Source organism: Lithobates pipiens, unplaced genomic scaffold, assembly GCF_037356315.1.
Source record: "Lithobates pipiens isolate NorthernLeopardFrog02 unplaced genomic scaffold, aLitPip1_a1.2 Scaffold_18, whole genome shotgun sequence".
In the NCBI taxonomy this organism is placed as follows: Eukaryota; Metazoa; Chordata; class Amphibia; order Anura; family Ranidae; genus Lithobates; species Lithobates pipiens.
This window is the reverse complement of record NW_027507758.1, coordinates 117248179-117261958: the sequence shown is the minus strand read 5'-3', so window position 1 is coordinate 117261958 and position 13780 is coordinate 117248179. Positions and strand designations below refer to the sequence as shown.

At 39.9% G+C, this 13780-nt stretch overlaps 1 long non-coding RNA gene across 1 annotated transcript in view; it reads left to right on the top strand.

Annotated features, from left to right (window-relative positions):
- LOC143987377 (uncharacterized) overlaps nt 1–5564 on the top strand; it is a 76488-nt gene extending 70924 nt beyond the window's left edge. Inside the window, exon 5 of the long non-coding RNA XR_013276635.1 lies at nt 2622–5564. This is a non-coding gene — a long non-coding RNA (uncharacterized LOC143987377). The remainder of the gene's footprint in view (nt 1–2621) is intronic.
- The last annotated feature ends 8216 nt before the right edge of the window (nt 5565–13780 follow it).

Sequence of the window (13780 nt, the reverse complement as noted above, 5' to 3'; positions counted from 1 at the left end):
CTGAAGAAATTACACTTTGCTACATGTAAAGTAGTGAGTGTACAGCTTGTATAACAGTGTAAATTTGCTGTCCCCTCAAAATAACATTTTTGTAAATATTTTATTATATCTTTTTATGTGACAACGCTGAAGAAATTACACTTTGCTACAATGTAAAGTAGTGAGTGTACAGCTTGTATAACAGTGTAAATTTTCTGTCCCCTCAAAATAACTCAACATACAGCCATTAATGTCTAAACCGCTGGCAACAAAAGTGAGTACATCCCTAAATGAAAATGTTCAAATTGGGCCCAATTAGCCATTTTCCTTCCCTGATGTCATGGGACTCATTAGTGTTACAAGGTCTCAGGTGTGAATGGGGAGCAGGTGTGTTAAATTTGGCGTAATTGCTCTCACTTTCTCATACTGGTCACTGGAAGTTCAACATGGCATCTCATGGCAAAGAACTCTCTGAGGATCTGAAAAAAATAAGGTTGCTCTTCCTAAAGATGGCCTAGGCTATAAGAAGATTGCCAAGACCCTGAAACTGAGCTGCAGAACAGTGGCCAAGACCATACAGAGGTTTAACGGACAGGTTCCACTCAGTACAGGCCTTGCCATGGCCGACCAAAGAAGCTGAGTGCACGTGCTCAGCATCATATCCAGAGGTTGTTTTTGGAAAAAAGACGTATGAGTGCTGCCAGCATTGCTGCAGAGGCTGAAGGGGTGGGGGGTCAGCCTGTCAGTGCTAAGACCATATGCCCTCTCACTGCATCAAATTGGTCTGCATGGCTGTCGTCCCAGAAGGAAGCTTCTTCTAAAGATGATGCACAAGAAAGCCCGCAAACAGTTTGCTGAAGACAATCAGACTGAGGGCATGGATTACTGGAACCATGTCCTGTGGTCTAATGAGACCCAGATAAACTTATTTGGTTTGGATGGTGTCAAACATGTGTGGCGGCAACCAGGTGAGGAGTAAAAAGACAAGTGTGTGGTGGTGGAAGTGTCATAGTCTGGGGCTGCATGAGTGCTGCCGGTACTGGTGAGCTACAGTTCATCGAGGGAACCATGAATGCCAACATGTATTGTGACATACTGAAGCAGAGCATGATCCTCTCCCTTCAGAGACTGGGCCGCAGGGCAGTATTCCAACATGATAACGACCCCATACACACCTCCAAGATGACCACTGCCTTGAAAAAGAAGCTGAGGGTAAAGGTGATGGACTGGTCAAGCATGTCTCCAGACCTAAACCATATTGGGCATCTGTGGGGCATCCTCAAATAGAAGGTGGAGGAGTGCAAGGTCTCTAACATCCACCAGCTCCGTGATGTCTTCATGGAGGAGTGGAAGAGGACTCCAGTGGCAACCTGTGAAGCTCTGGTGAACTCCATGCCCAAGAGGGTTAAGGTAGTGCTGTAAAATAATGGTGACCACACAAAATATTGACAGTTTGGGCCCAATTTGGACATTTTCATTTAGGGATGTACTCACTTTTGTTGCCAGAGGTTTAGACTTTAATGGCTGTGTGTTGAGATATTTTGAGGGGATAGCAAATTTATACTTTTATACAAGCTGTACACTCACTACTTTACATTGTAGCGAAGTGTCATTTCTTCAGTTTTGTGTTTTTTTTTGTTGCTTACAATTTCTCCTGAGGATGACAGAAGCCCTTTTAACTATCTTCTTGACCTGTTCTTATGAGAAAAACCCCTCATAACACTTGTTATTTACATTTTTTCTCAGAAAGATAAGCCAACAGAGAAAAAAAAGGAAAATACACTGTAAAATGGTATTTATCACTAATTTTCCATTCCTAGCGATAAAGCATTGTAGCATACACATGGGTATGACTGTCCCTATAGAATGGACAATACTTTAAATAATACCCCTTCAAAAAAAGTTAGTATTCTCATAACTGTACTGATTTCAAAAGCCCTGGGAGGGATTGCATGCTTCCATGCTAGAGCGTCAGAAAAAGAAAATTACTGACTGGTAATTATACAATTTTCCAGTTTCCTGAAACAGGCATGGATGCATACACATGGGACATAACATGACTACAATGTTGTGTAATGCTAAAATATTTACTGCATTGTTAGTACCATTCAGTAAAAAAAGGACAAACTCCACCGTGGTCAGTGCTGTTGGTTCAACTTTATAACGGTTAAGAAATGTGCCCTATGTAGGTCAGTTTGCCACCCTGCAGATGAATTCGGGAAACATCCCTCTGAATTTTGACCAAAAGGAGTCGATCTGTCTAGTTAGGATTCATTTCTGGATCTGTCTTTTTCATCATATAGGTTATACAAATAGTTTTGACCAGCCGTGTTACAATCACCCTTGTGGACACAGAAAGACACTTTCTGATATCACCAGGAACAATTATCTGTCTTCCTGAACAAAGTGGTCCCCTCAACATACACTTTCAGTTGTTTTGCATCCACTGTCGTGTGTCTGTGTAAAGCAGTTGAACAGGAAAGAACAGAACATCTGTGTATCACCTTTAGAGGTGAAAGCAGCAAGGTTTAGCTATGAAATGCATCTTTTGTGAAATAAAGCCACACCACAATACACATCTCAATGGGTGCCTCTGCTGTTCGAATTGTAAACGGTGTATTTTTTTATTTCTCTCTGTACAGATAATGGAGCACTTGCAAGCCTTGCTCTTTCAAGACAGCCATGACTGGAAGTAATGTTTTTGTGAACATTCTGGGTAATGTGGATAGGTTAAAAAGGCAGACACATGAAAAAAAAAAGAAGGAAAATCTAGAAAAATTTAGATAATTGTTGAAACGTCGAATAAAGGGAACACGTAGGTGTGATTCTGGGAGGTACAGTGATAATATCAAATTGCCTGGAATGATTGCTTTTGTAATTGAAAGTATTCAAACATTTTGAATCTTGACTGTTTTAAAACCAGGACAAGGAAATAACCTTGAAACCTTTCCTAGACAGGGACTAGTTGGGTGGCCCTCTTTTGTATCAATTTTTATATGTAGGCATAGTGCTTAACATCAGTGTAAACATCGTTTTACACTGAGGAACTTTGGTAGAAATATAATGTGGCCCTCTTTTGTAACAAAGTTTCTATATATGAGTAGTACTATGGCTAGGACCCAGGGATCATGGACATGACAACGATAAACTTCTCCAGTTTAGGTTTGTCACAATCTGACATCTACTGGGCAAGTCTGAGTGGAGAAACATGCAAAAAGCTTTCTTTAGAAGGAGTAGTCCTTAAATAATTGAATAAAAAAAAATTTAAATCTCTTCTACTTTTTCCTATACTCCTTACCTGGCCGATATGATTTAGGATCTCTGAATCTCTCATCTCTCAGCTTTCTCTCTATTTGCTGATGATAATGACTCGGCTGAAGAATCAATCCACATTTGCCCCCTGTGACCTTAGATATAGATTTTTCTAGCTTTTTGCCAAACAGAGAATAACCTGAATTTGCTAAAAAAAAAAAAAAAATTGGACTACTTTTGTAGAATCAATTACCTAACACAGCCCCCTCCTTTAGTGCACATTAAAGCCCTCTACACTTCTGAGAATTCCTAATTACTGTTGGTGCTGTACCAGCATCACCACCACTCCTCTCGCCTCCCTACAAAACCTTTAATGTAGCTGCTGGAGGAAGAGCAAAAGGGAATACTATAGAGTGTCACTTGAGCGACAACTCTACATCTGCTTGGGCTGCTGATATCACATCCAAAAAATAATCCATATGATCAGGCACCATCTACTTCCATTTGCTGACACCAGAAACATAAATTGCAATTAATGAAAGAAACAAACAATACATACCGCACTCTTGCCGCTGTACCTATATCAAACTGAGTAAATCATTGAACAAGAAGTAAAGGCTCTCATATAGGTAGTACATCAAATGTAGGGAATATGTATGTTGTAAATGTTAAGAACAAGGTATGCCCAAAAAAGGTTCTTTAGTGCCACCAGAACTTAAGTTAAATGGATTGAGCGTGGTTAGGATAATGAGTCCACAAGGGTTAATCCCAAAGATTGCGCTCACAGAAGTCCAATGAAGCAAATGCATGTGTCCACTTTATTAAACACTGTTAAAGGCACTAAAGTCAATATCCATAACTAAGTTAGCCTTATGTGTTCTCCCGATGGGCCCGTGGTATTAGGTTCAGCCTGTAAGACTGCCCCTTGAGGGTGGCCAGTCCAATGGGGTGAAGAAAAAAAAAGCAATGGGAACCCTGTGTTGGAGGCAGCAGTATTCGCGCTGGTGCACTGATACTAAACTGGAAATGGCTCCACCAGATGTGACAAATTGCCAGTACTACAAATCATGTATGGGAAATCCACAGGCATCTCTAGTCTCCAGGACAATGTCTTCTGAGGCGTGGCCTCTTTGTCAAGCCCTCATTTTTTTGGGCACACCTAGGTTTTGTCATTTACAGCATAAATGTTCCCTACACTTGATGCGCTACCTATTTGGGACCTTGATATAACATCCAAAATGTGCCCAGCAGCAGTCTTAGGGTCTACACAATGGAGGTTTTACACAGGTAAGTAACATGCATAGAATATGTTAAATGCAAATATAGTCTTAAGTGATAATTTTTGTTGAAATTAATGGTCTGGCACCAGAGTCTGTTTAAATATACACTAACTCTTTAAAACAAATTAATCCTTGTATGTTCAGCCTAAGTCATATGATTTCCTCACACGACTAAATGTGACGTAGGAATATCAACCACTCCATAAAAAAAGTAAAATGCATTATTGCTGCCTAAATTACAAAGCCTGTTTTATAAGCACTGCCAATCATTTTGATTTTATGTAAAACTATATTGGTAATAAAAAAAACAATACGTTGGGGTGCGATTCACAAAAAAATGCCACTGCAACATATTGTACATAGGGGAGATGCATTGCCATGCAATGTGATGCATGTCAACATGCGCATTTTAGCATGCTTTGCCACAGCGTACAAATGTGAATAGGCCCTCGTAGTATGTCTGTGTATGATTTTTCCATCTGCTTATCAGGCTTGCTATTCTGCTAAGTACCGCATATTTTTTATTTTATTCTACACTTATTCATTTATTCATATATTTTATATTTATTTAATATAAAATCATAAGGCTTTCAATTTTGGATTGTGGAATTTAATACATGCTCGGTTCCTAAACTATTTGTCTTAAACTTGTTATGGCAAGCATTTCTACATTCATCACAGATTTGTAAAGAATTTAAACTATGGCCTTTAACAATTGTATCCTTAAAACAACAAGTTCCAAAACATAATTCACAAAAAACGATTTGGCTATTTAACTAACAATTTGAATAAATCATTGGCTTTAATTGCACCCCATCATCTCAAACACATGAAATACGCAAGTTTACTTCTAACTTTCCTCTTAAAAAAAAGGAGAAGTTAATGAAAGGATGATATATTGCGTTAAGGTTGTAGAGGTTTTTTTGAAAAAAAAAGATGGCGTGTTAAAGTTAATGGCTTTGGTCTTTTAAGTTAAGTTATTCTACTTTTCATGCACAAACTAAGGCTACAAAATTACATAATTCTACTTAATAAAAACATTTTTCAGAAAAAGTTGAAATTCCTTTTATGCAGACCAGAGTTGTGTCTTTGGAGAACAGACATTTTCATTATGTATTGTCTTCTTCTGGAATACATACATGTATTTACATATAATTATTTAATTCGTGAAAACTCTTCAGTCATATTATAATAACCATACAGGAATGAATATTTTTTTGGGCCTTGTGAATACACTATATGGAGTCAAGAGACTCTTTAGTTCTTTTTCACTTTCTGCCATTAGTGTGGTGTCCTCTGCATATCTCAGGTTGTTGATCTTTCTCCCGGCGATCTTAATTCTGGCTTGTGATTCGTCGATCCTGGCATTTTGCATGATGTACTCTAAATATAAGTTAAATAAGTAGGGTGACAATATACATCCTTGCCACACTCCTTTTTCAATTTTTAACTAGTCAGCTGATCCATGTCCTGGCCTAACTGTTGCTTCTTGACTTGCATACAGGTTTTTCAGTCGTACGGTAGTTTGAAAATTCTTTGGCACTGCCTTTCTTTGGTATTGGAATGTAAACTGACCTCTTCTAGTCCTGTGGCCATTGTTGAGCTTTCCAAATTTGTTGGAATATTGAGTGCAGCACTTTAACAGCATCATCTTTTAGGATTTTAAATAACTCTGCTGAGATACCATCACTTTCGCTAGCTTTGTTATTAGCAATGCTTTCTAAGGCCCACTTGACTTCACTCTCCAGGATATCCAGTTCAAGGTCAGTAACTGCATCATCGTGGTTAAGGTGAAAGAAGAGAGTGCAAAAGCTGGCCTGAAATTGAACATTAAGAATACTAAGATCATGGCAACCAGTCCCATCTCTCCTTGGCAAATAGAAGGGGAAGAAATGAATACAGTGATAGTTTTTATCTTCCTAGGTTCCAAGATCACGGCAGACGGTGACTGTAGCCATGTAATTAAGAGACGCTTGCTTCCTGGTAGGAAAGCAATGGCAAACCTAGACAATATTATAAAAAGCAGAGACATCACCCTACTGACAACGTGCTGTTTAGTTAAAGCTATGGTATTCCCAGTAGCAGGGCTTTTTTTCTCAGAGAATAGGTGCAGTAACCCATCTTCCCCAGTCAACTCCCCGCCCCCAACCCCACCTCCTTTCTGATCCCAATCTTGCCCACAAACCACACCCCCTCCCTCAATCTCACCTCTGCACCCCCATCCATAGACTATCTCACCACTGCACCCCCATCCACAGACTATCTTACCTCTGCACCTCCATTCACAGACTATCTCTCTGCCCCACCACATGTCACCTCTGTACCCCATCCACAGACTATCTCACCTCTGCACAACCCATCCACAGACTATCTCACCTCTGCGCCACCCATCCACAGACTATGTCACCTCTGCACCCTCATCCACAGACTATCTCTCTGCCCCACCACATGTCACCTCTGCATCCCTATCTACAGCTCCCCTTAATCCATAGCTCCCCCCACAGCTCTCACTGTGCCCAATCTAAATCCCCCCATCTTCATCCCCAGCTCTGCCAACTACAGAACAACCTCATTGTCTCCACAGCTGTCTCTCTGCACAGCCACCCCTACTCCCCCCTTCCTCTCCCCTTCCCCTTCGCAGCTCTCTCACCTCTTCATAGTTTATAGCACAAAGGTTATCTTCACAGCAACAGAACAGTGCAGCTGGCTCCATTCTGTTAGGTAGAACATTCTACTGTGCAGTCTCCCCTGTGCAGCGTCTCCTGTCAGATCATCAGTGTACAGAGTCGAGGAGGACTTTCACAGAGCTTCACTCGGCTTGTGCTACACAGATCTGACAGGCAGCAGACGGGGACAGAAGATACCCCTGGAAGCCCCAGAAGACAAAACTTGTGGCATCTGGACCCGAGGCACCTATTAACAGGTGTAGAGAAGGTGCCCTGGGCACCCTAAGTACACAGCTGGTGGAAGAAGTAATATAGAAAACTTCCTCTACCGGCTTCAGTGTTGAGTGACAACCTGGAAAGAAGAGGGCTGCCATAGGTGGCAGAATGCTGTTCCACCCGCTCTGGCTGAAAAAAAGCCCTGCCCAGTAGTAACCTGTAAAAGTTGGACCATAAGGAAGGCTTAACATCAAATAATTCATGTTTTTGAACTGTGGTGTTGGAGAAGACTCTTGAAAGACACTTGGATGGCAAAAAAGATCAAAGTCAATCTTGAATGAAATCAACCCTGAATTTTCACTGGAAGGACAAACCCTGAGGAAACTCAAATACTTTGACCACCTAGTGCACAGAAAGGACTCATTGGAAAAGACCCTGATGCTAGGAAACATGGAATGTAAAAGGAGAAGAGGGTGACAGAAAACTAGATGGATTGATAGCATCATCAAACCAATGAACATGAAGTTAAGCAAGCTCCAGGAGGCAGTGGAGGACAGAAAAGCCTGGTGTGCTATGGTCCATGAGGTCATGAAGAGTCGGACATGACTAAAAGACTGAACAACAACAAATATGAACATCTATCTGAATTATTGAGTTCAGGTGTTTTCATTGAAAGGTCCTGAAAAACCATACAAAGACATTTTAGACAATTCTTCATTTTCAAATTTGTGGCAACAGTTTGGGGAAGACCTTTCTATGTCCTTGCGTTAATGAGTTTGGTGTAGGGGAACTCAAGCAGCCTGCACAGAGAAATCTTGAGGAAAGCCTTAGCAGATAAGTGAAGGCTGGTATAGCTGTCGTCAACACAAAAGTTTACTAAATTCTTACTAAAATTTACTAATTTCTTACTAAAGTTTACTAAACTCAAGCACATTTCTCCATGATTGTAACTATCTAGTTCTAAGCATAAATGCATTTTTCTAATGTTGGAATTGTTTCCTAATTGCAATTTTTACAACCCGTAGAACCTGTAAATATAAAACAAAAATGTTGATGTACCTAAAGCAGCTTGATTATATGATTGTGTGTGTGTGTGTGTGTGTATCTGAAAGATTTAGCAGGATCTATGGAAATGTCCTTATGTATAAATTGTATCAAACTGGTCTACAGATGGAATAGTTGAACACTGCACATTAGGCTTAATCCCCTAGCAGAAATTATCAGTTTACCATAATGATAGTTATTTCAACAATAAGATGAATATAGCAATCGCATGGATAAACATAATAATTATTATAGCAAACCTACTAAATTGAGCCATTTGTCACTAAACTGTTGTTTCCCACTAGCTATTATTCTAAAGTTTGATCTTTAGTATTGCTAAAAGAACACTAGCTTATTTTCTTCCATCCTACTAAAGTATTTATGTCATTAAAGTTGTTCTAAAGGCAAGACATTTTTTACCTTAAAGAGGAGTTCCACTCTTTTTTAAGTTCATGAAAAGTCAGCAGCTACAAAAAGTGTATTATTTTTTAATAAACAGACACTCACTCGTCCCACGGTCCAGCGATGTGGCTGCCGCAGCTTCGCTCCTCCCCCTCTCCTCTCCATGGTGCCGTCATTGCAATTATGGGCACCCAGCTGTGACAGCTTGCGGATTCACAGCCGGGTGCCCACTGCGAATGCGTGAGTCGCTCTGCGCCTTTCTCAGTGGCCAGGTGATCTTCTGGCACCTGTAAAGTGTCCCAGTAGATTGCAGGGAGGGAGGGAGAAGGGTGGAGGTCCCTAGGCAGCCTAGCGGAAGTGGGAGCTGGGTTTCTGTAAAAACGAAGTTACCACCCCAAAAAAATGACATGCCAAATGTGGTATGTCAGGGGGGAGGAGTGCTTAAAGCGGAAGTTCCCCTTTTGGGTGGGACTCTGATTTAATGCATTCCCTGCATAAAGGTAAAAAAATGTCACAGTAGTTTTATCTAAGTCCTATCTCAGTCCAACACTGTGCCCATCTGCAGCGGCACTGGTCTCTGTTTCTCTCCTTACAGGACACAGGGGCAGCAGTGGAATCCATCAGCTCTTGCTCTTGTCAATTAAATCCTGTGAGGTGGGGGCAGGCTGAGCTGCACTATGTATGTCTATGGACACAGACAGCCCAGCTTGGGAGAGCTCCTTCATGTGTTCCCTCCATAGCACGCAGTTTGCTATGGGGGGGGGGCATGCACAGAAGGGAAGAAGTCAAAAGTGCTGGCAGGGGACCCCAGAAGAGGAGGTTCATGGCTCCTCTGTGCAATACCATTGCACATAGCAAGTGAGTATAACATGTTTATTTTTTTAGGAAGAAATTAAGCCTCTACAACCACTTTAAAATATGTTGATCGCCTGTTAAGAGTAGTATCAGTTGGATTTCATTCAATACCTTTTTTTATGTTTAGATTTTTGAGTTTTTTTTTTTTAATTCTATCAAATATTTCAAAAGTTCAAACATGACAGGGCTAAAATGAGAATTCTTCATTTTTTTACATTTACAGAATAATGATGAGGTGGGCTTCCGTTGCAGTATGTGATTGTATAGGGCTCCCAGATGATGAGTTAGTAGGTGTGAGAATATTTGTATTAAAGAGCCAAAAAGCCATCGGGGCCTGAGGCTTTTTACCATTTTTAAAGCATTTTATCTGGAGCTGAATTTCCTCAATTAGGGCAACTGCAACTGAAAGCAGAGACTAGGAATGCAGAACCACTGAAAGTTGACCCTACTCTGTGAATCTACAGGAGTTTTAAGCTTTACGAAGTAACTAGTATGGGCTATTCTATATTTTATTTTTGTTCATTTTGCGTCCTAATTCTGTGGATATTATTAACTCTTTTGCACATTCTTAATTTAGCAGTTAGCCATTGTTGGGAGTGCTATATTAAATATAGTAATTTGCTCCATTTGGTCAATTGCAAGGCTTTTTCTGTTCTGTCGGACAACAGGATTTTAAGCGGTAACCTAGTGTTTTTATTTGGCACTGCAGGAGATTGTTGGTTATCCACCACACAGCGAAGCTATGGGAGTTCATCAGATTTGTGAGGCTGGAAGAGTTAGTGAAGATCACATCAATCCTTTAATAAATTCTGTGGCATGGTAAAAAATATATGAACGGTTTCTTGGAATCATTCATATTCCCCTATGTGTCTTTAAGGTGAAGCGATATAGGGAGAAGGTAATGTAAATTGTCACCTTCATCTGTGGGAAATTCAAATTCCTGATATGAGTCTGTTATACCATGTACTGAGAAAGTATCCTGTTCTCTTTTTATTGCTTCCATTATGTGAAATCCCTTCTGTTCTTGCCAGTAAATCAACTTTACTATTAAAAACTGACCACACTAAGCAGGAGAACACATCGTGGTCAGTTCTCTAGCTATGCTGGGAACTCAAGGTGCTCTCCTCCAATGATCAAACTTATCTTGACACACCCCTGCTGCACAGCCATTCACTGGGAAGCTAAGTGTGCTGCTGCTTCTTCCCCCCCCCCCCCCCCCCCAAGCTCTTATGCAGCTAGGAACAGAGGGAATGTGATTACTCATAAAACAAGTGAAAAAGGTATTTATAGTGTATTTTTATACCTATACAAAAATGTTTTGCCTTTCATTTCTATTTTAAACTGAATAGGTTGTTTTACAAGATGATCATTTACAATCAATTTAATTTTAGCACTGCATTTTTTACTGTAGAATTCAAAGGTAATTGGCACAGTGACTACAAAGGATCAGTGTTGTTAGATTTCATAATGGAACTAGGTAATATGCAGCATCTTCGGGCGCTATCTAAGGTAAGTACAGTGCTATGGGAGTTCATTCAATGTTTGAGACTGTGTTAATCTTAGGTCAGGAGTTAGGATGAGCATAAGTTATAAGGTCAAGGTGAATGTTAATTATCTTTAGATTTATCAAAAGCCGTGCAATATGAGGAAAAACCTATACAATCTATTTATTTTCAAGCCAATCAGACAGGGCCTGATGTTACATGCAGTAGCATCAGGCTATCCCTCGGTCCACCTCTGGATGGTTACCACCTGATATTTACAGCACCATTGTATGGTATGGTGACGTTTATGGGATGGGGTCACTGCCCTTTACTCAAGGGCACTCACGTTTCATTGACATGATAAGTACATTATATCCCATTTGGATACAGATTCATTTCACTACACTGTGTCATTATTTAAATTTGGATTACAATTAGCCATGATTGGCAAGGGATGAAAGCTTGAGCTGACTAATGCCCCGTACACGTGGTCGGATTTTCTGATGGAAAATGTTTGTTGGGAGCTTGTTGTCTGAAATTCCAACCGTGTGTAGGCTCCATCGGACATGTTCCATCTCTGGATCTCAAATTTTCGGACAACAAAATCTGTTGTCGGAAATTCGAATCATGTGTACACAATTCTGACACACAAAGTTGCACGCATGCACGGAATCAAGCAGAAGAGCCGCATTGGCTATTGAACTTCAATTTTCTCGGCTCGTCATATGTCACCACGCTCTTAAAGTTTCGGAATTTCCGACAACATTTTGTAATCGTGTGTATGCAAGACAAGTTTGAGCCAACTTCCGTCGGAAAAATTCCCATGGATTTTGTTGTCGGAATGTGCGATCAAGTGTTAGTGTAAAGTGAAAGGGAGGATATGGAGGATTGACTACATTTGCAATTGATCCCTTGATCATATTCTATAGATTATTTACAGCATTACACCTCCTCTGGACCACTGTCACTATTCATTACCTCGGCTACCTCATCATTGTCCCCCAAAGTTATCACTCTATTCTTTCATCCTTTTTTTCCAATTTGAAGGGAGAGATTTTTTCTTGAATCTTGACAGTATCATGGACTTCCTTGTGGTGTACTCCTAATCATGAAATCCATCCTCACCCATCAACCATACTGTGGTTTCAACTAAGGATTTACAAATATAAAAACAGTCTTCATTTATATTTCCCTCTGAGAGGCCACCTTAGCCTGGGGATAAAACCACAAAATACCTACTTCCATATTTTTCTACTTCTGTGGTCATAACCATTTTTTGTTATCTAGAGGTGGACACCATGTTTTAATAGCATGTTTGCTTTGTTTGATTGTTGTTTTTACTATTTTGTATTTTCTAGTGACTTTTGATATCAATAAAACATGTTTCTATCACATACAAGTGCATGGTAAGTAGAGTCACTGATAGTTTTTTAATTGGGTTGGTTGAGCACATTCAGATTTTTTATTTTAGTTTTTAGTACTGTGTTTACTGTGAGCTCCCACCCTCATTCTCTTCCCCCTAATTTCCTTAACGGTTTAAACTCACATATGTATCTAACACATGTTGTAATATTGCATTAGGCAGCACCTTGAGGATCCTGAAACTCTTATGCCCCATACACACGGTCGGATTTTCCGATGGAAAATGTTTGATGGGAGCTTGTTGTTGGAAATTCCGACCCTGTGTAGGCTCCATCGGACATTTTCCATCAGAATTTCCGACACACAAAATTTGAGATCTGGATCTCAAATTTTCCGACAACAAAATCCGTTGCTGGAAATTCCGATCATGTGTACACATTTCCGACGCACAAAGTTCCACGCTAGCTCGGAATCAAGCAGAAGATCCTCACTGGCTATTGAACTTGTTGTATACACATTGAAAATGTTTAGGTTTGACCTCATATTACATGGTTTTGGTAAGAAAATTGTATAATCTATAATGCATAAATTGTTGGTGGTATATAAAACATGTATTAAATACATTAGGGGACATTTGGTCTTTTTACTTGGTTTTAGTGCCAAAAGCTCTGTGCTCAGAACTGCTCTAGGCTGTTGACGCTGTTGACGCTAAAAAAGAACCATACAAGGTCCTTTTACATGGCATTCAGAAAGTGCAAATACATTATTTTACTGCAATGCCACTGAGCTCCAGATATTGATAAACTATTGTTGAAAAGTTTCTGTAGCATTTCATTTGACAGATATCACTCGCCCAAATATTTTTAAAAAAGTGTAATAAAAAAATCAATATCCTTCAAAATCTCTCCAATGACAATAACATGGGATTTTAAAATAGCTGTGGGTCATTTTTGCTTTTCGTTAGTGCATTATAGTCAACAATGTTCACCTTAGCCATCTGTTTACACATCCATAATACAATTATAGATGGTTTTGCTTCTGCATTTTTGCAGAATCATTCTCTTCTCATCTAACTATGCTTGAATAAATATTTCATGTGATTGTGTTTTCATAAATGAAACTCATAAATACTAAGAACGTACAGTCACCAGGTGTTTTTCATGTGTGGAATGGAGCCATCCGCAGTTAAAGAGGAATTTAGAAGAGGAACGCATCTGACAAGATCTCACTTGCAGGGATA